Consider the following 26513-nt stretch of genomic DNA (forward strand, 5'->3'; position numbering starts at 1 on the left):
AAATTCGCTTGTTGATCCCAAGTCCACTAGGAAAGGAATTTTTGAAACTTCACTGAGAGTGGTGGGATTTTGTAGAAATAGTAGGAGGAGTTAACGACTAAAGACCGAGTCTTAACTCAACTCAATATTGTTATAATCTACTTGTTATTTCTACTTTGCATTTAGAATGCATGTCTATGATACCGTTTTTCAATTTTCTTTATTTTGAGACTTATTTAAATGGAACACTATCGATTAAATTTGACTGCAAAAATTGAAGGATCGTCCTCGATTTCTGAATCTAGGCTTGTGTAATAGAAAAACCACTTCTATCGGACTTGCAAAAGGAGTCTTTGCTTAAGAAACATTTGACGTTCGGGATTAAGACATAAGGACAATCGCAAGGTCCGCAGCGTCCTACCTGCTTCTGTCATTCATGACCGGTATGACAGATTGGACGTTGTTGGTTCAATAAATGCTCCACATAAATCATTTTATTCGGTGTCGAACTGGTGTATTGGATATGCTGCTGTGGAAGCATTTTTTAAGCCAAGATGACTTAGGATCGTCTGTACATAAACATGGTGTTGAGATGTTATCCCTTGTGGAAGAGCTCGGTAACCTCAATGTTGATGTCGAAAGGAGATGTACATTGACTTGATCCTTCAGGTCACTTTATCCTTCTTCAGGTCACTTTATCCTTCCTTCGACCTATTTGTGATAAACTTTAAATGCGCTTGAGAAAATCATTTCATGAGTTGATAAAATGGATGGACCAATACAAGGGAACGATTGAAGAATCTGCACTGTCGGTATTGAATTTGGAGGCTTCAACCTCAAAAGCGTTAGGCCAGGGAGCCAAACGCCGAATGAGAAAGAAGGATGAAGCAAGTCAGCTGCTTCAAGTACTTTGAGTGCTCCTATCGCCCTGATGAGCGAGGGTGAAAGGAAAAAAGGAATAACAGTTCGACAGTCAAAATTTGGTTGTGATGTTTTTATAAAAATTGCCAAAAGGCATTAGAAGAAGGAGTGTTGTGAGCTCTCCTTCACCCAATTATGGCATTTGTTGAGCAAACATGATTACTGTTCTTATTCCCAAGTGTTGGACACTTGCTCTCGAAACACATTTCTGCAAATGAATTGTAGAAATGAAAAGGAATAGAACGAAAGTCAAGTAGTCTTAAAGCTAAGCAATGGCTAGGCCATTACTGAAAAGGCAATTAGACTAAGTAAACTTAGCTGTTAGTATTCATGTTGAAATAGTATGCGATTATGTAACCCAGCGTGATCAAGTCGTTAATTACTTGTTGGACAAATTGAACGACGAGCTTGATCAACAAAAGATTCTTTTGAGTCTGCTAAGTTATAAATTCTCGTAGTGCATAATTAGATTATGCATGCTTAAAACAAATTATTAAAACGGATGGTCAAGAATATAATTTACAGAGATTGGCATGCATGAGCTAGGGCCATATCCCTCTAGTTAGGATGAGTAGGTTTGTAGATTCAACAAGTCTCGTAATAGATGATTTGAATTTACTGACTTATGAATCCTTTCTGAGAAGGAAGAAAGACATGAAAGCACTTTGTTGGACAAAGAATGCTTGTCAAAAAGCGATCTATTGAATTAGTCTAAAATAGACATCTGTAAGTTACTAAATACACAAATACCAGTAGAGGATGTAGCACCCCCTTCGCTACAAGGGCTATATCTACCCTAAACGTCATACTTATAGTAATCCCTGTGTTCATATATATACATTTGCACATAACCATCTAATTAATTTGCATACGTAATCCCAACACGTCATAATAGGTATTATCAACCCACAACATTATATATATATACATATCAAACACCACAAAGTGATTCATCATAAGTAATCCGTACGCTTATATTCTCTGTGTACAAATAAAATGTGATTCGTACTCTAACTAACTAAGAGGAGAAAACTGCATACTGGCCCGACCTGTTCGAGTATAGCGCGTAGACCTATTCTTCAATAGTCAGACACCTAAAAGTTTACTCCTGAAATAAAATGTCTGCAGAGGGATGAGCCTGCCACTCAGTAAGTAAATAACCAGCCCTATCTATATATGCATATCAAACACAGCCCAAACAAGACAAACAGACAACACGCATGGAATACAATCAATTTAATTCCAACATAATCAGCTTTATTACACCACATGACTATCTCATAACAAGACAATCAATCAAACTCCATTTTTGTCTAGTTTGCCTACCAGAAGGTGATATTGTGTTTTTCCCATCAACTCAATCTCACCGTTATATAATTCAAGTGAATCCCCTTGACAGCCGGCTCATCAATCTCATTTCGCATCATAGCTCTTTTATATCGCAGCATTGCTCTTTTCATATCACATCTTTTTCATATCGCATCAAAGCTCTTTTCATTTCATTTCTTTCTCATATCGCATCAAAGCTCTCTTCATTTCATTTCGCCTTATAGGCTTTTCAACACATCAAAGGGTATTCACGCCACAATTATATATTCAATTTCCACCACTCCCTCATTTTCACATATCACCATTCTTGTAAGCAACTAGTAACGTAAAATAATATATCAAAATATTCTCATTTTCAGACATCCACAACACATCTAACAACAAACATAGTATTTCAACGTATTTTTTCAATCCACATACACAATATCGTCATCAAATCAAATCATCCATCACTCACATACTTTCAGATAAATCAATGTCAGCATGAACCACAAATTCATATAACAGTAAAACCACAAATAAAGGGTACATATATAGATAATACTAATTATTTACTTACCTCGACTTTACAACGCTTTTATCTATCCAATAAGTAGTGGTTCGGTATTTTCACTATACCCCGTATCCTATAATAAGTTATACCACACACAATTAATATATCGAGAATATCGTAATTTCTTTTAAATATAATATTGAATATCATTTGTACAATTTCTAATAATTCTTTAATATTTCATTTCTATCGAAATACAAATCTTCGTTTTTCCTCTTTATTAACATACCCTTTATTAAATATAATTTTCGGAATATTTCTATGAATTTTCTATCAATTTCTCGCTATTATACTCTTTAATTGAACAATAATACATATAATTGCGTGTTTGGTTAACAATTTCGATGGAATTGTATAAATTAGCCATAGTAATATTCAAATCTAATAAATTTAATAATCTAATTGAACAACGATATCATTTTTATATCCAATTCGATATTTAATTCGACACTATTTTTAATAGCCAAACTCGTAAAATACTCCGATTAAATAGTACATCACTTAATATAAACAATATTTAATAAATAAACTAATTAAATAATATAATTATATAAATTAATAAGAATTAAAATTACAATTCGTACCTCTATTTTTTTCTTTTCCCGCAAGAGCAAATCTCACTTCTTATATGTGTGTGTTATGCATGTGTGTATGTATTATATTTGTGTGTGTATTTAAGGAAAAGAGAGGAGAGTGAGGCGGTGGGATTGTGGCCCCACCTCCACTCTCAATTCTCTCTCTCTCTCTTCCATACATTTATATGTATTTATATATATTATTTACTAAATATATACATTATTCAATAATACATACATACATATACTAATATATGTATATATGATTTACTAATATAAATACATAATACTATTATTATATATATAATATTTTTTTATTAAATTTTTTCTCAAAATACCCATTACGTCCTTTCTAATTTCTTAATTAATATAATTTGCTCTCAAATATTATAACGAACTCCAATTTAACCCGTTCAAGTTTTATTATATTCCAATTATGATCTATAATTTATTTACCAATTAACTAAGTTTCATAAGAATTTACCAATTAATCCCCCAATTATACATTATAATCTTTGGGGCGTCACAGGGTTCACAAATCTAAGGACTTCTGGGAAGTTCGAATAAATTAGACTTGAGGTGGAGAACCAAACTAGTTTTGGAGACAAACCCTTCGATGGGATCAAGGTGGTGCGTATTTAATGGGAGTTCTTGAAGCATCCAAAATGAGAATGGAATTTTCATTTAGTGAATTTCCTCTGGAAGAGACAATGTTGAACTGTCTCTAGCAAGGAAGAAACCGAGACCACAATTAGACATAGTTCGATCAGTGCTGCAATGAATCAGTTGGGCTACCTAGATGTGGACTATCAAAAAATTGTCCGATTGTAAAACTTGGCGTTTTCTTAAGTCGCAATCCAGACACCATATTTGATATGGATTGTCAAACCTATGTCCTACAAAAGTCTTAAGCATGAGGAATGGTCCTGCATACGTCAAAGGACTAGTGGGAGGAAAATTAAGCTCGGAGTCTAATTTATACAGGTTAGTTATTGAACAATCCAAACAACCTATGCCCTACAAAAGTCTTGAGTATGAGGAATGGTCTTGCATACGTCAAAGACTAGTGGGAGGAAAGTTAGACTCAGAGTCTGATTTATACAAGTTCATTATAGAATAATGCAAACATCACTTGTAATCGAAACTTTAACTGACCATGTTATAGTTCTCCAAAGGACGATCAGAAAACTCTGGTTATCTGAGAGGTATGAATTTATGAAATTGGACAAGGAGAAGCGATGTAGGACATCGATCTGGATAAATGACTTGGAGCCATAAAATCCACTATGGAGTTCAAACTGGGTTTGAACGTCCCACATACTTATTTTGACAAAATCATGAGGTACATGACTTGATCAAGAACAAGGTAGAATGTCAGTGAGAGATCAATTGTGTTCTAAGTGTTTTATATATTAAATATTTTTTTTATTATTTAGAATGATAGAAAGATATTGTGCAAGTCTAAAACACGAAAGTTATTCATAAAATTCTCCATAATTGAACTTGGATTCCTATCTACGGATAAGTTGTCCAACATTTAGTCATGGTAGACTGATGAGGAGCTTAGATATTCGACATCCCCTACGTATTTGCTGTAAGCAGCATGGAATATTGTTCGGTGCACTACAACTGATGTTGCTTATATTATTTGAGCACAACAACGGATATCGAGTGTGCACCGACGAGGCAATAGACAACTATTGAGGGGCTATCTTTAATACCTGAATAAGGATTGAAGAAGAGCCCTTGACGCACATAAATGGAGTGTTGATTCTGGAAGGCTATAGCGATAGTAGCTTCCAGGATCATATAAATAATATTTAATCTCAAAACAGAGGTACATTCGAGATTTATGATAATGTGGTAAAATTGAAAATGTTCCAAATGGAATACCACAAGGAACCTTATCATGGAAAATTGAATGTATGGCAAGTTTAAAGTTATATTGAAAAACAGTTGGGACCGAAAAACAACGCCCAATTGATGGGTGTGCTACCTAGCATAGCCGCGCTAGTAGTCACCTTGGAGGATGGCAACTGGGCTATGGCACAAGGTAAAAGCCCAAGATCTCATTACAGGTCAAAGAAAAAATATTAGGCACCATCATCTGTTGGAGCGATGATAGGAAGATATAGCGTGCGGTTGGACCACAGGACATCGGCAGAAACAAAAAAATAGACCCATAAGACCTAGCTGATATCGCAGATTGCTTATAATCAGTTTAGTCTAAAAGACATGAGTAATTGGCTTTAAGGTCAAGTGGGAGATTGTTGGAATGGGTAACCAAAAGCCAGTTGGATTAGCGGTTTTCAGAAATATTCAAGCAATATTTATATAAGCAATGTTGTCTTCATGAATGTGGTAAGAATTCATTGTCGGTAAACGTATCGATTGTGCTTACCAAATTATGTCAAGCACTACTTGGACGTCACAACAGATGCCCAAACCACTTTAAGAATCGTACAACTGTTGGATTGTGCATTGGAAGGAAGTCATGAAACCAACTATTAAGGTTGGGTCTGAAATGTTCCAAGTCGAGGACCTCGAGACTGGGCATCGAGAGTCCTACTGAGACTTGAATTAAGAGTCACATTCATTTGATAAGTGTAGTGTTTCATCTGCGATAGACGTGGAACGTCTATGCGATCTTAATAGGTCGATTAGATAGGTGTCAAATTGACTGAACTGACTCGTTGGATCGTCATATGAAAGCCTTGGATGCTTGATCGGTGTGACTTAAGTCCCTGATTCCAATAGTACGAGAGTAGTCCTTAGACTTGTGGAATCACGGCAGTACGTACATCGATGATTCTATCTTACATTTGTGCGAGGGGTGATCGTATCTTAGGAATGGTCATCATAAGCCTTGTCTAGTATAGTTAAAGTATGTAGTGAGGAGGTGAGTTCTAAGAAGAGGATCCGTCCCCTGTCAAAATGTGACAGAGGTATCTCCTATACACTTGGAAATGTGTATACACTCTATAAAGTTGTGGCCACAGTCATTGGTCGAATAGGAAGAAGAGGTTCCTATGTCGAGCAATTTGGCGTAACACATCTCAAGTATTAAGCATAGACGCCTAGTCCAGGATGGGAACCAACACAACTTTCGAGGGCTTCTATGTTGAAACCTTACGTGAACGGGTCAAAACAAATGTGGTTCGAAGTAAATAAAAGAAAGAGGTAATACTTGATCTACGTTCTATTACCTCTCGTATTTCATTCAACCATTAGCCACGTTAATTTTATTATTGTCATTTAATATTATTAACTACATCGAATGCCCAAGAACTCCAAGGGTACATGCCTTGGAATTATTGTTTTATTGTGTCTCCATTTTAATTTATGCTTTTTATTATCGCCGCTTTCACTTGCGTGTTCCCGGACCGATCCACTCGGACCTCGCAATGCCTTTCATGGAGATCCCAACTACACATCTAGAAGTTCTAATCAGTGCTATCGCGTAAGGACTCCATGATGGATCTCTCTTCGAATCCCTAGCCAAAAAGCCCATTTCTGACTTCTACGACCTGCTAGCTTGGGCGGACAGGTACATAAACCCAAAAGATGCCCAACTAACAAAGATGGACAATCTACCTGATCGAAGAAAGGACAATGTAGGGCCTTCCTCCTACAGGAACAAGAGAGAACCTAGAGGGTGGTTTAACGCATTTGATAACAAAAACGAGCATTACACTTAACTCACAATCAATGCCCTGCCCTACCATAGCCTAAGGGATCTAGGAGGGACCCGAGCTTCCTAAATCTAAATATTTTTTCATGTATCACCGGGAGTATGGGCATGACACCAACCGGTTCCAGTAGTTGAGGCAAGAGATATTAAAGCTTATATAAGCCGACTATCTAAAATACCATGTGCACATAGAAAAGAGGCATGGGAAAAAGTGGAATGCTCCCACAGAAGCAAAGAGGAGTAGAGGATCCCCTAAGAAGTAGCGCAGAAAGGAGAAAATGTAGCCGAGAAACAAAGCCCAGAGAACACCCTTTCTAAAGGTGTGATTCACGTGATAATAGGGAACTGCCAATGAGACTCTAGACAAGCTAGATGCGTCCAATCCAGAGAAACCAGAGCCATCAAGGAGATTGATCAAAAAGGACTAGGAGGGGTGCTATGATCCAATATGGTTCTTCTGATGTACGAGGGGTTTGTTTACCTCATAATGATGCACTCATTATTTCTGTCATTCTAGATAACTACACTATTCAATGCATTTTTGTTAAGTTTGATAGTTTTGTAAATATCCTTTTCTACAAGGTTTACCAACAGATTGAGCTGGGTGATATCTCGCTAAAGTCACTGACACCTTGTTGTACGGCTTTGTAGGAGAGGTGGTACACCCTTTGGGCTAGATCTTGCTTCCTCTTTCCTGAGGAGTAGAACCCACCAAGAAGACCAAGATGGTCCATTTTCTTATGATGGACATACCATCGGTCTACAACGTTATCCTTAGGTAAGCTGAAGTTTCCTACTGGAGTAGGGGTAGGAGATGTTATGGGTGACCAATATGTAGCACGAAAGTGCTATGTAGAATCAATAAAGGGGCATAGCCGAAAGGACATGGAAGTAGAACCTCCTAGCAGCGAGAAGGGCAAGAGTCCCGTTGAATATGACAATGAACGAAATGCAGTCCCTGCTTGCGTACAACAAGCTGAAGAGTTGTTAAGTACTTAGCTAGTCCGAGGAAAGCTAGATAAAACCACCAAGATTGGCTCCCAACTTAGGCTTGAGCTAGCAAAACGACTAACCACTTTATTGTAGGAAAATTTTGATGTTTTTGCTTAGTCAACTCACGACCTTGTGGCATTAACCTAGCATATTAGTGCATGACTTGAATCTAGATACTACATTTCCTCATGCATAGCAAAAAAAGAGGCATTTTGGTCCTAAAAAGGACAAGGTCATCTAGGAGGAGGTAATGAAACTCCTTGTAGCCGAACACATCAAGAAAATTCAATTTCCAGAATGGTTGTTCAATGTGGTGTTAATAACCAAGCCAGGTAACAATGGCATATGTGTGTGTTGGCTTCCATGATGTTAATAAAGCATGCCCTCAATACTGTTATCCTAGACCTCATATCGTTCAGCTGGTGGATTTCACCTCTGGTTATGAATTGCCAAGTCTAATGGATGCCTAGTAGGGTTACCAAAATTATATTTAACCACAATAACCAGAAGCGAGTTTACTTCATCGTGTCAGGGGGCCTACTGTTACATTGTTATGCCCTTCGAGCTAAAAAATGCAGGTGTATCTACTAGTGTCTGGTGGACTGCATGTTCCGAGAATAATTAGGACGTAACATGGAGGTGTACATTGATAATATGTTGGTGAAGAGCTGACAGGTGGATCAACATCACTGATCTAGCAGAGACATTCTGCATGTTACGGAAGTACTGAATGAAACTAAAACTAGCTATATGTGCGCTTGGAGTCCGGAGCGGCAGATTCCTAAGATTATGATTATAGAAAATGGGATCAAAGTTAATCTTGATAAGATCGAGCTATAAAAGAAATAAGACCTCCTACCAACCTCAATGAAGTCTAGAAGCTAGGTGGATCTATAGCAGCCCTTAACAGGTTTATATCCCACTCAGTAGACTGCAATTTACCATTCTTCAAAGCTATCAAAAAATCAAGAACTTTGCTTGGGATGAGGCATGCTAGCAAGCTTTCTAGGATTTAAAGACCTACCCTGCTGAGCTACCCCTACTCACTAAGCCATCACCTGGTGAGCCATTGTACCTATTTCTAACTGAGGGGCAGCATGAACTGAGCTCTGTGCTTATCAAAGAAGAGGAAGGGTGCCAAAAACTCATCTACTACGTAACTAAGGTATTTCATAGGGCTAAATAGTGGTATCCCAAGGTAGAGAAACTAGCTTTGCTTTAGTCATAACAGTACGTAAACTACATCGTTATATTTTTATCACATTCCAGTATTGTGCATACTAACACTCCCCTACAAGCAATACTGGGTAAAGCTAAAATTTTAGGTAGGATGATTAAGTGGGTTGTTGAGCTCAGTGAATATGATATTTCCTACCAACCTAGAATGATCATTAAGGGCCAGGGACTAAAAAAGTTTATGAACAAGGCAACCCCTGCTGATCAGCGTGAAGGAAAATGGAATCTACATGTTAATGGCTCCTCCACCTCTACTCGCAGTGGATCCTGGAATTTTCCTTACAAAGGACTCGTTCCGAAGAAACTAAGCTTCCCCTTTGGAAGTGAAGTAAATTAAGCCATGCCCTGCTCTTTTGAGTATTAGAAAAGAATGGACTTGAGCAGCAGAGGGGCTCTCTCCTATATTCCTCACCAAAATATAAAAACTGAAAAGCAGGCTAAGGACTTTGGACTAACTGAGTTAGGGGAACATTTAACAAAGCAACCACATTGCAGAAAAAAATAGGTATGGGAAAACACAAGCCAACCTCCAGCTAGACTAAAAAAAAACATAAAAATCTACGAGGTGGAAAATTAGGGCGAGCATCGGAAGTAGGGACCTGGATCACAAAATCACCAGGTATCCCATACCTCTCCCTAATTCTTGCGACATCATCCTTTAAGAACTTCAACCTATAAATCTTGAAAGATTCCACCCCAGACGCCACCAGGCTATCATCTACTTATTTCCTCTCTTGCTCTTCCTTACTTTTCCCATCCTCCTCGCTCTCACCCCTGTGGTGGGGGCAGAGTCTAAGGCAGCAAGATTCTCCCCCTCTTCACCAAACATATCCACTAAGTTGTCAACACATCTTCAATCGCTCTCTTGTCTATGCTACTAGTCGACATAACTACTAAAATATAAGGAGACAGGAGTAGGAAGACCTTACCAGCACAGGGAGAAGGGAAGAAACGGTGATTTGTTGGAAAAAACCCTAAAATCTCGAAATCTGCACAAGTTCCCAGAAAAATTCTATGAGTGGAGACTTACTTTGAGCATAAGAGGCATATGAATTGACCCCTAAAGGAATTTGCCTATAATACCTAACAGCTGAACAGTCCTAGCCATGCTAGACTCGACGCCCCTTTCTCTCGCTTGTCTTAAACGCCCTATTCACAGGGGGCGTGTCGATTGCGTGCATCTACGTATACCTCCCTTCCCTATCTTTTTACAGTGATCACTCTGACTCTTCTTACAAATAGCCATAGATCTCCTCAATCCATGGTTTCCCATGCATTAACATTCGCTAGCCAACGAGGTTTCCCTACTAAATAAGCCCACGTAACAACCTTTTTTAAACTTGCACGTGTATTTCTTCCAACTCCAGAGTCCAACAACATGGCTCACATTGGGGGGGGGGGGGAGGGAAGGAGTGATGATGCCCCCTCAAATGTTTACCTTAGAAACCCAAGAGGGAGTTCCAACCCATGAGGTAGGCTCTTTACCTCACAAAGCCATAATATCTCTACTAATCTGGCAGGCCCAAGAAGAAATCCTATTTCAGCAAGCAAGGCGACCACGCCACACAGGTGGTTGACACGTTAAGACACATGATAGTAAAAAATTTTCAGATAAGTTTAAGAGCAAAATTGGAATTGACTCTTTACTCAGCAAGTAACTGCATCCATATATACAAGGGCATATTAGACAATGCTTGATCTAATGGTCATAGATTCTTCTAGATAAGTCCAAATCCCATGTTTCATTTTTTTGTTACAAAGATAACACATGCAGCTATCTAATGACATCATATTTGCAGCAACTGACTCTTGGAGCTTGCTCTACGGACTTATAAATTGAGGCATAGTGCAATTATTTCATAACACAAATTATCATACTCAAACTCTCATTCTCTCATTTTCTAGGCTAATTTTAGCATACTTTTGACAGTCCATAGGATTGTCTTCACCTTATCACTATTTTCAACCATTATTCTCACTTTGATTCGAGTTTTATATTTATTTTTTCAATCAGAATGTTACTGACTTAAGCATCAAAGTGCTACCATTTATTTTGTAGGGTTAGTCCCCTGATAATTTTAGAATTTTCATAAAAACTTTTCGACCATTATGGTGCGACAGAAACTCGATATGCAATCACTACAGAAAAGGTAGAATTTGGGGCGGGTTTAGGAATAATTTTTTCTTACTTTGGAACGATCAACAGAATACATCACTTATTTGGAGCGGACTTTAAAATGAATTTCGAACCGTTGGTAATCCGTCCTTACAGACTACGTTACAAAAAATTAGGAACGATTTAGCCAAGACCGTTCCAATTTGAGATGGTAAGTGTACCGGTATTAGTCAACTGTTCCTAATATAGTTTTTATCCAAAAAATTTTAATTTTAGGAATTGGAACGGTCGTGATGCTATTGGAACGGATAATTTATATCGTTGAAATTTTGGAACGGAATTTGTAATACTCTAGCTTTAATTTTGGAACTCTATTTTTTTAATTGGGATCAAATTTTAAACGGTATTTGGAACTGTTATTTGGAATGGGTTCGTGAATTAGGAACATGTTTGTTTAACTTTTTTAGTAATAAAATTAGGAATGCTTGATGTAATTTGAAACACATATTAGATACTGATTAATAATTTTATTTGGAACGATTATTCCTTAATTAGGAACTATTCATTCAGTTTAGGAACAATTATTTGGGACAGACTTTGCAATGGGTCCTGATAAAATTTGTAACATTTTCTTTAGCATTACTAAAATCGTTCCTAATTTTTAAATTTTACATATTTTTTATAATTTATTAATATATTTAATAAATTTCAATAATTAATTAAATTTATACATTTTAATAAGTTTTTATATATAATTAAACTAATTTAATGAAGTTTTAATTAATTTTTTGTATAATTTTAATGAATTGAATAAATATAAAATAATAGAATTTGATAAACATTATAAAACATGGATAACTAAAAAAAATATTATATCAATATGAAAGAGTATTTAATTAGAAAACTGAAAAACAATGTAAAACCTAATCTAAACTTTCCTCGTCAGCATCTTGATTCTCGGCCAGGGGATTCGTCGGAAGCGGTGTTGTAGTGGACGAGGAGGCCCGAATCTCCCTCATCATACCTATCATGTCGGCCATCATCATCTCGAGGCGGCCGATGCGGTCCTCCATGGCCGGGTTTGGCGGTGGCGATGATGATGTGAATATGCGGCTGGAGATGTAGGCCTCAAAACCAAGGCCGAATATTCGGCCCTTGTTCTAGCCCCTGATTGCAGCCAGCCACATCTATTGCTCCGTCATTGCCACCAAAGCCTCAGAATCAGCAAGGGCACTGAGGTCGTCGGTCGTGGGCTGGGACTGATGATCCTCCAGCATCTTCTAGAATGTCTCATGTAAAACAAATAAAAATTGTTAGTAATTTTATTAAATGAAGAATTAATTATTAAAAAAAATAATATTAATACTATTTTATTAAATGAAGAATTTAGCTACTTACCGCCACCTCCGCCGCCCTTGGCCCGCTCCAACTATCTCCTCTTTCTTCTTGTAGCAATGCTCAAATAATTCCATTTGTTTAGGCGGTTGTTCGAGCTCTATCTCATGTATAAGGAAAAAATAATTAATTAGCATCATATTTAAAAATAATCATTAACAAATAGAAATTATTATTTACTTACCAACTTCAACTTCCTCTTGTGCTACCTATTGAGTAAAACTCCTGGGTACACAGTTGAGGACGCCACCCAGTTCGCCTTATTCGTGGAGGACTCCAATTGGAAGTCTTCGCTAGCCCAATACGTCTGGAGCTGTAGCCAGACCTTGTTAGCCAACCATAGTGGCTTTACAAGGCTGGACCATGTGACGGAAAAAGGTCTTCCAGATGTACTTCCCGGCCCACATGTGGATGACTCGAAATATGGACTCATCATCACAGTCCCACCAGTAGATCATCTGCAGTAATAAGATTGAACAAAATATTATAAAATAAATTAAACAATTAGATTATATATTAGATAAAAATAAATTAATGTAAAAGTAACTACCTTCATGCTCTTGAACCAGAAATGTTGGTGCTCTGGCTGTACCTTCCTTAGACACGACCACGGGTGGGGAAATATCCCCATACGAGCGCATTTGATGCGCTCATGGAACCACCGATCAGACCTTAAATTAATTTGATATTAAATAATTAATTAACATATTCAAAATAAAATAATTAATAATAAAAAAATTAGGTAAACAAATTTACCTCGCGCTATCGACACTGATGTAGTGTCTAGCTGATGGTGGTGGTGGAGCAGCCGCCGGTGTTGCAAGCTGTTGTAAGCATCATCCGCAACCATACATGCAGCTCTAGGTGTACCAATATCATCTGGAGTCTGCGAGGCGGGGGATGGTGTGGGTGTATCCGGTGGTGTGGGTAGTCGAGAGGATACTTCCCTAACCTGGGAAGGATCTGACGGTATTGGTGGCAGTGGCAGGCCACCATCACAATCACGCCCTCGACCACATGGTAGAGCCACGTACCACTAGAGATTATCTCACAAATTATATAAAAATATTAGTCTAAATTTTTGGCTTATTGACATTAATATGTTAATAAAAAAGAATATACTAATTCTTTTTTATTGTAAAAAAGTTAATATTGAGAAAATTTATCTAAATTAATTTTGTGATTATTTATATTATTATGTAAAAATATAAGTATATATTGGGAATATTGTTCTAATTTACTTTAATTTTTTTGATTGATATGTAAAACTATTATTTACATTATTGTGTAAAAGTGTTAGTATATATTGAGAATATTGTTCTAATTTGTTTTAATTTTTTTATTAATATGTAAAAATATTGATATTGGAAAAGTTGGTCTAAATTAATTTTGTGATTATTACATTATTATGTAAAAATGTTATGGGAATATTGTTGTAATTTATTTTAATTTTTTTATTATTATGTAATTTATGATTATTTCATTTATTAATGTATTATTGTTAACATTGCATAAATTGTTCTAAACTTCTTTATTAACGTGATTATTATGTAAAATTTTATTAAATTGCATAAATTACATGCATCGCATAAATTATAAATGAATTTATTAAATTACATAAATTACACATACATCTCATAAATTACAAGTTAATTACATAAATTATAAATAAATTGCAGAAATTTATTAAATTGCATAAATTATACATACATCACATAAATTACAAATAAATTACATAAATTATACATGAATTGTATAAATTTATTAAATTATATAAATTACACATAAATATTTTCAAAATATTTTATGAAAATGTTTGTAGAAAAAAAAATTCAAAATTTTTTTATAGAAATATTTTTAGAAAAAAATTTGTGAAAATTTTGTGAAAATATTTTCTGAAGGTGGGTGGGGGGGGGGGGGGGCGGGTTAAGAAGAAATAGGGGGTGTGGAGGTGCGGGTTGAAGCAGAAAGGGCGGGTGGGGGGGTTTCATATAAAAGAAGGGTGGAGAGGTAAGGAGGGAAGGGAGGAGGGAGTGCACCTTCAGGCGGTGGCAGGCGGTGGGAGGAGGTGAGAAGTCGCGTAGTAGACAGTAGGAAAGCGGGAGATGAAGAAAGTAGGAGGAAGAAGGAGAAAAGAAAAAATCTGCTAAGTTATTATATATATATATATATATATATTGATTTTTGGAATGGGCGTTGGAAAGGTCATTTTTAAAGTAACCGTTCCTAAGCTCGTTCCTAGTTAGTAAAACGACATCGTTTCTTTTGACGAACATTGCTTACAAAACCATTTCTATTTAGTAACCGTGTCAAACTTTTGGTCCAAATAGAATAAAACGATGTCGTTTTTGTATAGTATTAGGTAGACCGTTTCTAATTATAACAAATTGTTCCTAATTGTGTCTCAAAATTAATTTTCTAAAAAATTTAGAAAAATAAAAATTATAGGAAAAATCGTTCCAGACATGTTAATGATCAGAAAAAAGTAAACCAATAAGTAATTAAGGAAATTGAAAACATATATGTTACGAATAAAATTTGGCAATTGTTCAAAAGATTAAGTATATTTATACGTACAAAATTGTTAGTCGTACATAGATGTAAATAGCATCTTATACTGTTGTATTGGATCGCGTAATTAAACCGTTAAAATTTTGATCGGACCATTCGATATTATTAAATAAAAAATGTACTACATTCGATGTTGTTTTGGAGATTTTTGTTATACGAATGCTGATATTTCGTATTTGATACACAATCAACGATGTTAAAAATGATACAACTATCCATCAGACCATTTGATTTAAATCGGACCACTAGAAATGTTTACATATAGTAAGTATTGTTATACATTCAAATTTAGGATTAATCAGCGTCTCAGATATAGAGATATCATATTCGGGAACAAAATGCGCAACCTATGGACATTCTTAGGCATGGTCTCAGGAACGGATTTAGGAACGGGTCTAATAAATTATTTTAGGAACAAAGTTATCGACAGATTTAGGAACGGTTGTGGGTAATTTTACCTTTAGGAACGGTGAAGAATAAAAAATCGTTCCTAAATTAATTTTTTCTCCAGTTTTCCTTTTGGCACGTAATTAGATTTGTTGGAAATACCGTCGGAACGATCAAATTTAATTGATTGTTCCTAAGTTTTGGTTTTTCCTCCCTTTTTTTAAATATGCACCATATTTAGGAACGGGCTAGCATTTTTTTACCGTTCCTATATGCAAAAATTTTATACGTAGGAACGGTATTGAAAATATTGACCATCCGGGAGGAGATTGTACGGTGTAAGTATAACAGACCAACACGAGTACGTACAAACCGTACTGCCCATGCGGTGCGAACCTATCTGTGCACAAGCTCAGTCTAATATTATGGCACTCTGTTGCAAAATCGGGATATGTTCGGCCAAAATGCCTCCATGCCTCTGAATCAGATGGACGATACATGGATCCCTCCTCAGTCTGATGGTTGCCATGCCACGTCATTTGCTCGACAGTCGCTTTCGGAACATACAACCTCTGCAGGCAAGGGGTAATCGATAGGTACCTAAGAATGGCATATGATGTCTTCTTGCGATTAGGATTTCGTTCCCCATTCGGCTTGTAGCTAGTTTCTTCACAAAACTTGCAGTATTCTAGATCAATGTCGTCCTTCCAATACAACATGCAACCATTTTTACATGCATCAATCTTCTAAACAGGTAAGGGTAAGTCTCTTATCAATTTTTCGTACTATAGTAATCATGGGGCAGAGTATGGGCGCGCGGCAATATATGATCAGCCTACTATGATATTCGATCATATATATACTAAAAAATATGACCCTCAGCTTTGATATTCACCAACTCAGCTACAACCCCCAATTGAGATTGGATGCAACCGTTCCATAATGGCTATTCGGCAGCATGCACTACATTTTGAAATCGATCTGCCAGCCTAGATACATAATCGTAGGGGCCCACACCGTAATATGAACTAGGCCCTACATCAGTAGGACACGAACTCATACCATCATCAGGCACATCATTCTGGTTATAATTAGAAGACCTGACAGCTACTCGACGACATAAAAAACCATCCTCTGCGTCCAATCCATCTACACCGCATCACCCCAAGGCGTACTCGTCCCGTACATAACATGAGAAATGGGAGTTTGCTCCTCCCGCAACTGGGCCATCGTTACGGTCTCAAAATACTGTTGCACCCTCTCCTCATCATGAGAAGTCCAATTATAATATTTCGGCGTAAAACCTTTCATAAACAGGACGAAATTTACCTCGTTTGTAGTTTTGAAAAATTCATTTTTGCACTTCCAACAAGGACACCTAATTTTCTCACCGTCCATATGTAGATGTCAATACTTCGCCCATTCTATAAACATAGCAACACCATCTTGAAACTCCAGAGTAAAACCTGCCCTATTCAGAAGGTTCTTCTCATATATTCATCTTCTCAACTGTCTCAACATGATGATTAGTTCTACATACACGCACACATACATATATATCTATATATATATTATTATAACATTAAATTTAATTAAATATAATAAAATTATAACAAATATATAATCAATTGACAAATAAAGGGTTAAAGTTGTTATCTGATCAAAATAATTCCAAATATCAACGATAATTCGACACAAAATTTACGAACAAGAGTACAAAAATATTAGTAGGATAGAGAAAATAAGAAAATTGAAGAAGATAATGAGATTAAATGGAAAGAACGGAACACATTTATATAGAAAAAATTGGAACGGTCTTAGGAACAGGGATAGAAACACATAAATAGCCGTTAAAAAGTAGCAGTTAATTCCTACTTCTGGAACGGTTTTTGAGACTGTTTTTGGAACGGTTTGTTGGATTGTTGAAATATAGCCATTGATGATAAGTTGGAACAGACTCAGTAACACATACGGAATAATTTAAAGGAACTGCTCCACTTTCTACCACAATTTGGAACGGGTTTAGAAACACATTGCTCCTTACAAAAAAACTCATATTTTGGAATGGGTTTTGGCATATTTTAGTCAGAGTGTAAAACGATCGTTTCAAATTATACTTCATTTTGGAATACATTTTCGAACTGTCACTCTTGGGACATATTATGCATTGGATTTAGGGACGGTTAGGTGGTGTCCGTTCCTAAATCTAATATAGTATTTCAAACTGAGTTCCAACGATTTTTCATTACTATTTTGGCACAGAATAGGGAACGGGTTTAGTAACTGTCTGTTTGAAACTCAACTTTGGATGGTTGGACCGTCCCAAATTAATAACCAAAATAAAATGTTCCACCTGATTTCATCTTTTCATTTCCGTTCCACATGTGTTCCAAAAGAAAATAGGCTTTGAAACAGGTATTCTGAGCGTATCAAATCCCACCCCTTTTTTTTTATGTGAATAGAGTTGAACCAAAAATTTGAGCACAAATGTAACATGCGGTAAAACTCCACCCTCCAATATCCACACAAAGGTGTAATTTTATTTGTTTCACGTGGAATCTGATGGAATATCAAGAAAAGCAAATTACTGTATCCATTTTCACATAAAATATCATTTCTCCCGTTTTTGGAGGCTGACGAGAAAAAGAAGATGGATTACACGTCTCAGAACAGAACAAGGCTTCTGAGTCAGGAAAACAGATGAGCAAAATGCATTAAGTAACTTATGATCACATTAAAATACTGATAATTATTGCATCCTCAAATGTGAACGTACCATAAAAAACATTGTGCAGAGTCCACTAACCCTACTGCTTAGTGCTTCTATAATTGTAAACCATTTTTACATGATCACATTATGCATTATGTTAATTAACTAAACCCTCTAACTGCAATTACGTACGTTTATTTTTAAGACAAGCAAGCCACAGCCAAAGCATATTTAAGACTTGTGCTCAACTTTAGTGTATCATCAAGATTCTTGTTTTGCATAAACTTGTCAAGATTCCGTCGACTTTTGTCTGGCTTTCGGACATGGATCGTTTATTGGGAGTCTTTCTTAAGACAACATTGCAATTTTAATTGTGTAAGTATGGGGTGGTAATTTTAGTTCTATATGAATTTATTTAAGTAATTTTGTCATGTAATTTAAAAAATTTAGCGCATTGCAAACAAAAATCAGGGAAAAAGTTCACCTAATTAAGCTAGACCCGTGCACTTATCCAGCGCTTTTTGCAAATTCCTATCAGATTATTAAAATGAACTCGTACAAAATTAAATTATAAATTGTATTTTGGCGAAAAAATGAATTCTTAATTAGTACTTCTGATGAAAGACTGATCACAAATGGATTTTCTTTAGAGTACTGGATTTGATTGATTGCTATGATTCATATGCAGAAGATGATAACGTACAATACATCGTTTTTATTAATTACCTTGTACTATTATTATTATTATGTGCATTGCTGACCATATGTTTGTTTATTCTGCCCACATATGAAGAGGTGGGATTTGTCTTCGTGATATATGAAATAAGTAAAGAAATTCTAATGAAAAAAATATTAACTAATTACATATATCACAGTCGGTAAATTGCATTTTTTTTTATATTAATCTATGAGTATAATAAGTGCTACTCACCATACACTAAATTAATATGATTGATTAGTAAATTTAGCTATTTTTTACTGAAATGATAAATAAGTTAACAAAATTTAAATATTGAACAAGCAATATGTTTCAATATGATAAATATTAGGGGAAAAGTATTATTTTAGGCCTAATTTTAATTTTAGTCCGATAAGTATGTCCATTTTTGTTTAGGTCCACTAACTTACGAAATTACTTACTTTTAGTCCTCTGGCAAATTTTCGGACAATTTTACCCCTATGAGTGCATATGAACGTTGTCATCCAGGTTATTCGTCATAGCGAAGAAACGGAAGATAAATTATTCTATAACTACAAAACAAATCAGTGTAACTTTTTTTCTGTTGGTTGGATCCGATTAGTGTATCCAGCAAAAATTCAGACGAAATGCCACAAGCTGACGAAGTAGTTGAATCCAATAGAGTTAGAGTGGAGCGTTACAAAGAATTGCTATCCATTTGGTGAAGACAATGACATAAAACATAAAGCAATTGGAATCGAATGAAGGAGTAATAAAAACATAAGTTGTAATTTGTTTGTTTTATTAGTTGTTGTGGTATTAAAGTAGTGTAATTGATAGACTTATCTGATACTCTTATTTGTTTTAACGATTTTTCATTCTGCAAATGAATGTAGATGTCAGTTGCAGTAGAAAATCGATGAGAACAACAATGAACTCAGACTCAAAAATTCATAAAAATCACCAAATAAACAACATGAATTCTGTGTCAGAAAGTACAATACTCCATAAGTTTTCAAAAAACACAACTTCATAAGTTTGAAAAAAACACAACATGAAATTCTGTTTCAGAATTTACACAACTCCATAAGTTTCCAAAAATCATATGAATTCAGTTCCACAGTGTGTCAAAAATTTCACATGTTTAGTTTAAAAAATATATATATTCAGTTTTAGCTTCCTAAAGTGTGGTTGGTTGACGATGATCCACTAGGTTGTGTCCTTGGTCATATGGGTCTGCTACACCTTTGAGGACTGATGAGAAAGAAGTTCTATTTGGTAGAAACATTCGTAGTGTTTGGTTTCATTTTTTGGCTCATTTCGGAGATAGGCCAAAACATGGTAAATATTTGTCTTGATTTATTTTGTAAGTTTTGGTGGTATTTTGAAATGTTTTGAAATAGTGATTTATTTATTTTTGGTCCAAATAAATCTACACTAATTATATACCCTACGACTAAAAAATTATATACATACTCATACATATAGATAATATATATAAAAAAGACATAATTTGAAAATAGTAGTTTTTATCTCCCACTAAACAACACTAAACATACCATACTTATTTTATAGGATTAAATACAATTTTCGTCCTCTAACTATAGCCCAATCCCATTTTAGTCCTTTATTTATCTAGGGTTTGAATTTGGTCCTCTATGTAATTAAATTGCTCAATTTTAGTCCTATTTTGGCCGGAAAAAATCCAAGGTCGCCGGAAATTTACACGTGCCTCCTACGTGGATATTTAAATTGGGGCTGGGATCTCATTGGTTGAGATTTAAATGACTTGGCAATTTTTGAATTTAAAAAAAAATTACATGGCCAAATACTCAGCAAACAGCCGTCGGACGGCGGCGCGACGGACAACGATGGCGAGAAGATGAAATTGCAAGATCTTTGCACACAGTTGATGAAAAACGATGGGACTGGTCTCAAACAACTTGCAACGACGAGAGGAAGCGAACAGTGGTGGTCTGCGACTGTGGGTCGGCGTGACGACGGAGAAAACGGCGGCGGAATGTTGTTTCACGGCGGACGACGATCGAGAGCTTCAAGTGGATGTATCTTTTCGCCTAGTTGATGAAAATTGATGAAACTAGTACCATTAGAACCGCAATGAGCAGGCGAATCCCAACGGTACCAGTCCGCAACCGTGGGTTGGCGTGATGGCGGAGAAAACAGCGGCGGAATGTGGTTTCGCGGCGGACGACGATCGAGAGCTTCAAGTGGATGTATCTTTTCGCCTAGTTGATGAAAATTGTTGAAACTAGTACCATTAGAACCGCAATGAGCAGGCAAATCTAACGGTACCAGTTCGCGACCGTAGGTCGGCGTGACGGAGGAGAAAACAGCGGCAGAATGTGTTTTCGCGGCGGCCATGTAATTTTTTTTTTTAAATTCGAAAATTGCCAAGTCATTTAAATCTCAACCAATGATATCTCAGCCCCAATTTAAATGTCCACGTAGGAGCCACGTGTAAATTTCCGGCGGCTTTAGTTTTTTTCCGGCCAAAATAGGACTAAAATTGAGCAATTTAATTACATAGAGGACCAAATTCAAACCCTAGATAGATAAAGGACTAAAATGGGATTGGGCTATAGTTAGAGGACGAAAATTGCATTTAATCCTTATTTTATATTATCTCCAAAAATAAATCCAAACATACACACTGTCTCTAACACATAGTTATTTATCTTTATTTTTCTCTCTCTATGTCAAGAAAACACACCAAAATAAATAAAAAATGAAACTAAACATAGTGATTGCTTTTCAAATGTAGTTTGTGAAGATTCTGTTCCCTTTCTCTTCTCCAATCTACTTGACAAAGACACTAGAGCTTATTGCTTCCTTGATGCTTTTGGTAGAACCTGTAATACAACATTCCCTATAAAAAAAAAAGAAGGTGGGATTTGTAACAGCTTTTTTGTAATACAACATACCGTTATTAAATCCGTTACAAAATAACGTCTACATTTTCTAATGGCTATTTCTCAACGGCTACTTTAGGCATTCCAAAGGCCATTTGAAAAGTAGCTACAAAAAAACCTATAATATATATATATTCATTTCATTTCATTTGTTGTAAAAATTCTAATACTAACCAAACACACTCTCAACATTCTGATTTTCGTGCATATACATTTAATTATCTTGTAGATTATTATTCAAATTTTGGACCGTCAACTAGTGCTGATGATTGCTTAAGTTGGTTGACCAGGTAACAAAGACTAACTTAATACTTTATTGTGTTTAATTAAATTAATTATAGTTTATTTATTTAGTTTTATGATTTTTATTAATCTTATATTATATTAATTATATGTATTCTTGTAAATAGTATAGTATAATATTTATAAATTTATAGATCATCAAGTTAGAAAATTAATTAGATATATATTTTGCGTGAATACAGTGATATATATATATATCATCATATTACGAGAATTGAGGAGATGGATGTATAATAACAACCTCCCAAGGAGGACAAGTATGACACCAGAGCTTGAGAATTGGCTTAAGACTTTTATAGAATGGGCAAAAGGTTAGTGTGGACATATGGATGAAGATAAAATTAGGTGCCCTTACCGAAAATGCAAAAATATAAAGTTTAGAACATCCGATGATGTCAGTTATCACTTGTGTATGCGTCGGTTTATGTCAAAATATCATAATTGGACTTCTCAAGGCAAAGATAGGGTGCAGGAGTACTTTGAGGCTGTGATTGTCCCTCCAGTGCAAGGGGAGCAAATCTGAATTGCCTATGTTGAGGGTAATTATTCACATTGGGGTAATGAACAACATATGGATTGGGCGCACAGGATGGTTATTGATGCAGTCGGGCCGAGTTATTTTTCTTCTTCTCACGATGGTGCACTTGATGATGGTATGAGGTCCTGCCCTTTTGATGCCCGTCCTAGTTCATATTATTATAGCGGTGGCCCCCATGATTATGAGTCAGGATTGGCAGACCGTTTTTACAATATAGCGCATGTTGCCGACCAGCCATGGTGGAACGGTTGAACCCAATCTTAATTAGCAACTGTTGATGAGTTGGTGGATACAAGGTGGACTGCCATATTTTTGAGCAATTGAATATCCAAGTGGACTAGTAAAATATTGCACCCGGGTCACACCCTGCCTAGAGATTACTACAACATGAAAAAGTTGATAAAGAATTTGGATTTACCCATTGAGAAGATCGATGCATGTAAGAATGACTGCATGTTTTAATAGAAGGACGACGTCGATTTGGAGTACTACATGTTTTGTGGGGACACTAAGTACAAGCCGAACAACGCATCAAGAAATCCCCATATGTCGTCCTTAAGTACCTGCCGCTTAGTCCCCATGCGTAGAGGTTGTATTCTTCGAGGGCATTTGTCGAGCACATGACGTGGCATGTCACACATCAGATGAAGGAATGTGTCATCCATCATATGTCGAAGCTTGAAAGTATTTTGACCAGACATATCGCAATTTTGCAGAAGAGCCGCGTAATGTTTGGCTGGGCCTTTGCATAGACGATTTTGCGCCTCATAGTTAGTACCGCCGTACTTATTCATGTTGGCCTGTTATCATTACACCGTACAATCTTCCCCTGGTACATGTTTCTTACGATGGTGATCTCTGGCCCTTCTAATCCGAAGCGTTTGATCGATGTGTACTTGGAACCATTGATCGAAGAGCTGCTGAAGTTGTGGCATATGGGTGTTTGAACGTACGACAATGCCACGGACCATGTATTATCATGAGGGCGGCGTTTATGTGGACTGTGAACGACCTACCCGCCTATGGGATGGCGTCTGGGTGGAGTACCGTCGGTGTTATAGGTTGTTCGATTTGTATGGATGACACATGGGAATTTCATGTGCAGCACGGTAAGAAGGCATGCTACTTTGTTTGCCACAGACAGTTTCTCCCTAAACACCATCCCTACTGAAGAAATAAGAAAGCCTTCACGAAGAATCATTTCGAATATAACATTTCACGTCCGAGACTGACAGGAGACTAGGATTGGGCTACAGACATTAGTCCTGCAGTTGAAATGTTGTTGATAGTCCCTTTTGGCTATGGTAGCAACCATAAGTGGACGAATAAAAGCATCTTCTGGGATCCTCTATACTGGACTACGCATTTGATCTGACACAATCTTGATGTTATGCACATTAAGAAAAATGTGTTTGACAATATATTAAACACGGTCATGGATATCAAGGGAAAGACGAAGAATAATTTGAATGCCCATAGGGATTTGAAGATCATTTGTAATCACCCAAAGCTTGAGTTCGATGAACATAGACCGAACGTTATGCCTAAAGCAGTCTATACCTTAATGAAGGAGCAGAAGAGGAGGATCTATGAATAGATTCATGGCCTTAAGTTTCCTGATGGCTACATATCTAACCTTGCCCCCTGTGTTGACATGACGTAATTGCGAACGCACGCATGACGAGCTACGACTGTCATGTGTTCATGCAAAAATTGATCCCAACAGCCTTTCATGAGATTCTTCCCGAGCATGTATGGAGTGCATTAACGGAGGTTAGTATTTTGGTTCAAAGCATATGCTCGACCACGCTTGATGTTACCAAGCTACATGAGTTAGAAAACAGTATTGCCATCATATTGTGCACCTTGAGAAGATATTTTCTCTAGCATTTTTCGACTCAATGGAGCACCTCATTGTTCACCTGCCGTATGAAGCTCGCATAGTGGGCTACTGCAATACAGGTGGATGTACCCATTTGAAAGGTTCCTACATGAGTTGAAGAAAAAGGTGAAAAATAAAGCACATGTGGAGGCATCAATTGTCGAGGAAATCAGTTTGTTTTCTTCACATTACTTTGAGCAGGACGTGCTATCCAAATGAAGCATGCCTCATATAAATGATGAGCGCACGAGCAGCGATGCTGGAATTCAGGTGTCTTGCAGAAAATATGGCTCAGTAAACCAAAATAGCACGTCATCGAGATGTACATTTTGACTAACTCTGATGTAGTCACGCCATATTATGAGTCTGTTACATATATATTTATGTTAATTAGTGTATTCATGTATATATATTTATATATATTTATATATATCATTTATCTGATTAATATATGTACAGTTCATACTAGAACAAACTGTACCAGCACTACCATTCAGCCGACCCAATTATTGATTGACTTGTTCGACTGAGTTCAAGGATTCGTTCAAACGAAGTGTAAGTTAATATATTTTTTTTAATTTTTAAAAGTACGTTGTGTCAAATTCAAAATATATGAACATGCAGCTACATCCCGAGTTGAATTACACAGACAACGAGCTCCTAAAGTGTCATTATAGGGGTCTAAGTGCAAAAGTGACATCGGTGCCTTGCTATCTTGTGAACGGGTACAACTTCCACAGAAAACATCACAATGCCGGTAAGTCAACCATGAATTTTGGGTTGTGTGTTAAAAGTTCATCGTATACATACGAGGACAATGACTTTTATGGAATCATTGAAGAGATAATTCAATTGACATACTTATACCGAACTTGCACATTATTTTGTTCAAGTGTTGTTGGGTCGATCCAGTAAGAGGTATGAAGGTACACCCACGCTATCACCTTGTTGATGTAAACTTCAAAAAGGTGTACCAAAATGATGGGTCATTCATACTTGCATAATAAGCAGTGCAATTGGATGTTTGTCTGCAAAACCAAGGCTCGGAGAGTTGTTGATGAGTCCAAGTGGACTGAGATCACATATTAGCCGGTGCAAGTTGTACCAGTCCCTGAACTTGTTACGGACAATTAGTCGTAGGATCTACGTGGTCCCAATGATTTACAAATTGTAGTTCATCTTTCGATTACACCCCAGCAGGGTGCAGATACTTCACGGACTCAAGCTGGTCAAATTGATAATGAAGATGAAGAGGATGATGAAGACAACATCGAGGACTACGAGACTGACGAGGATGAATACAAGGCTACATAATGTATATTTTTTTAATGAAATATTTTACTTGCAATGTTGTAAAATAAAAAAAAATTACAAAAAATTTTAATTTTCTTTTCTAAATTTATTATTTGGAATGGCCAATTTAATTGAAAATCATTACAAAAGTCGTTATCAAGTAAGGCGGTCAACTTTGGACGCCAGGCGGGAAACGAAATTTTGTATGGCCAAAATTCAAAAAGTCGTTAGAAATGCAGTTGCAAACTAAAATTTTTTAAATCAAAATAAAAAATGATGCGAATTTTAATTTCAATTGGCCATTACAAATACTGTTACAATGATAAATTATACCAGCTGTTACAAAAACAGTTACAAAAAAATGAGCCATCTCATAAATTTAGATAGAAAAATTAGATATCTTTACACCCGGGAAACTAATTCGTACCAATT

At 36.3% G+C, this 26513-nt stretch overlaps 2 long non-coding RNA genes and 1 pseudogene across 2 annotated transcripts; 1 reads left to right on the top strand and 2 right to left on the bottom strand.

Moving 5' to 3' along the window:
* Positions 1-1774: 1774 nt before the first annotated feature.
* LOC148786684 (uncharacterized) lies at positions 1775-3423 on the bottom strand. Its single transcript, XR_016067976.1, has 3 exons — positions 3367-3423; positions 2789-2855; positions 1775-2022 (listed from the first exon to the last, which is right to left on the bottom strand). It is a non-coding gene; the product is annotated as an uncharacterized LOC148786684 (long non-coding RNA).
* Positions 3424-12248: 8825 nt separating this feature from the next.
* LOC110012743 (uncharacterized) lies at positions 12249-14919 on the bottom strand. Its single transcript, XR_002287954.2, has 6 exons — positions 14828-14919; positions 13545-13824; positions 13339-13459; positions 12973-13246; positions 12792-12888; positions 12249-12673 (listed from the first exon to the last, which is right to left on the bottom strand). It is a non-coding gene; the product is annotated as an uncharacterized LOC110012743 (long non-coding RNA).
* Positions 14920-21057: 6138 nt separating this feature from the next.
* On the top strand, positions 21058-26102 carry LOC148786685 (uncharacterized; annotated as a pseudogene).
* Positions 26103-26513: the final 411 nt, after the last annotated feature.

This window comes from Sesamum indicum, linkage group LG10 (genome assembly GCF_026168435.1).
Source record: "Sesamum indicum cultivar Baizhima isolate 11 linkage group LG10, ASM2616843v1, whole genome shotgun sequence".
NCBI classification, from domain to species: domain Eukaryota; kingdom Viridiplantae; phylum Streptophyta; class Magnoliopsida; order Lamiales; family Pedaliaceae; genus Sesamum; species Sesamum indicum.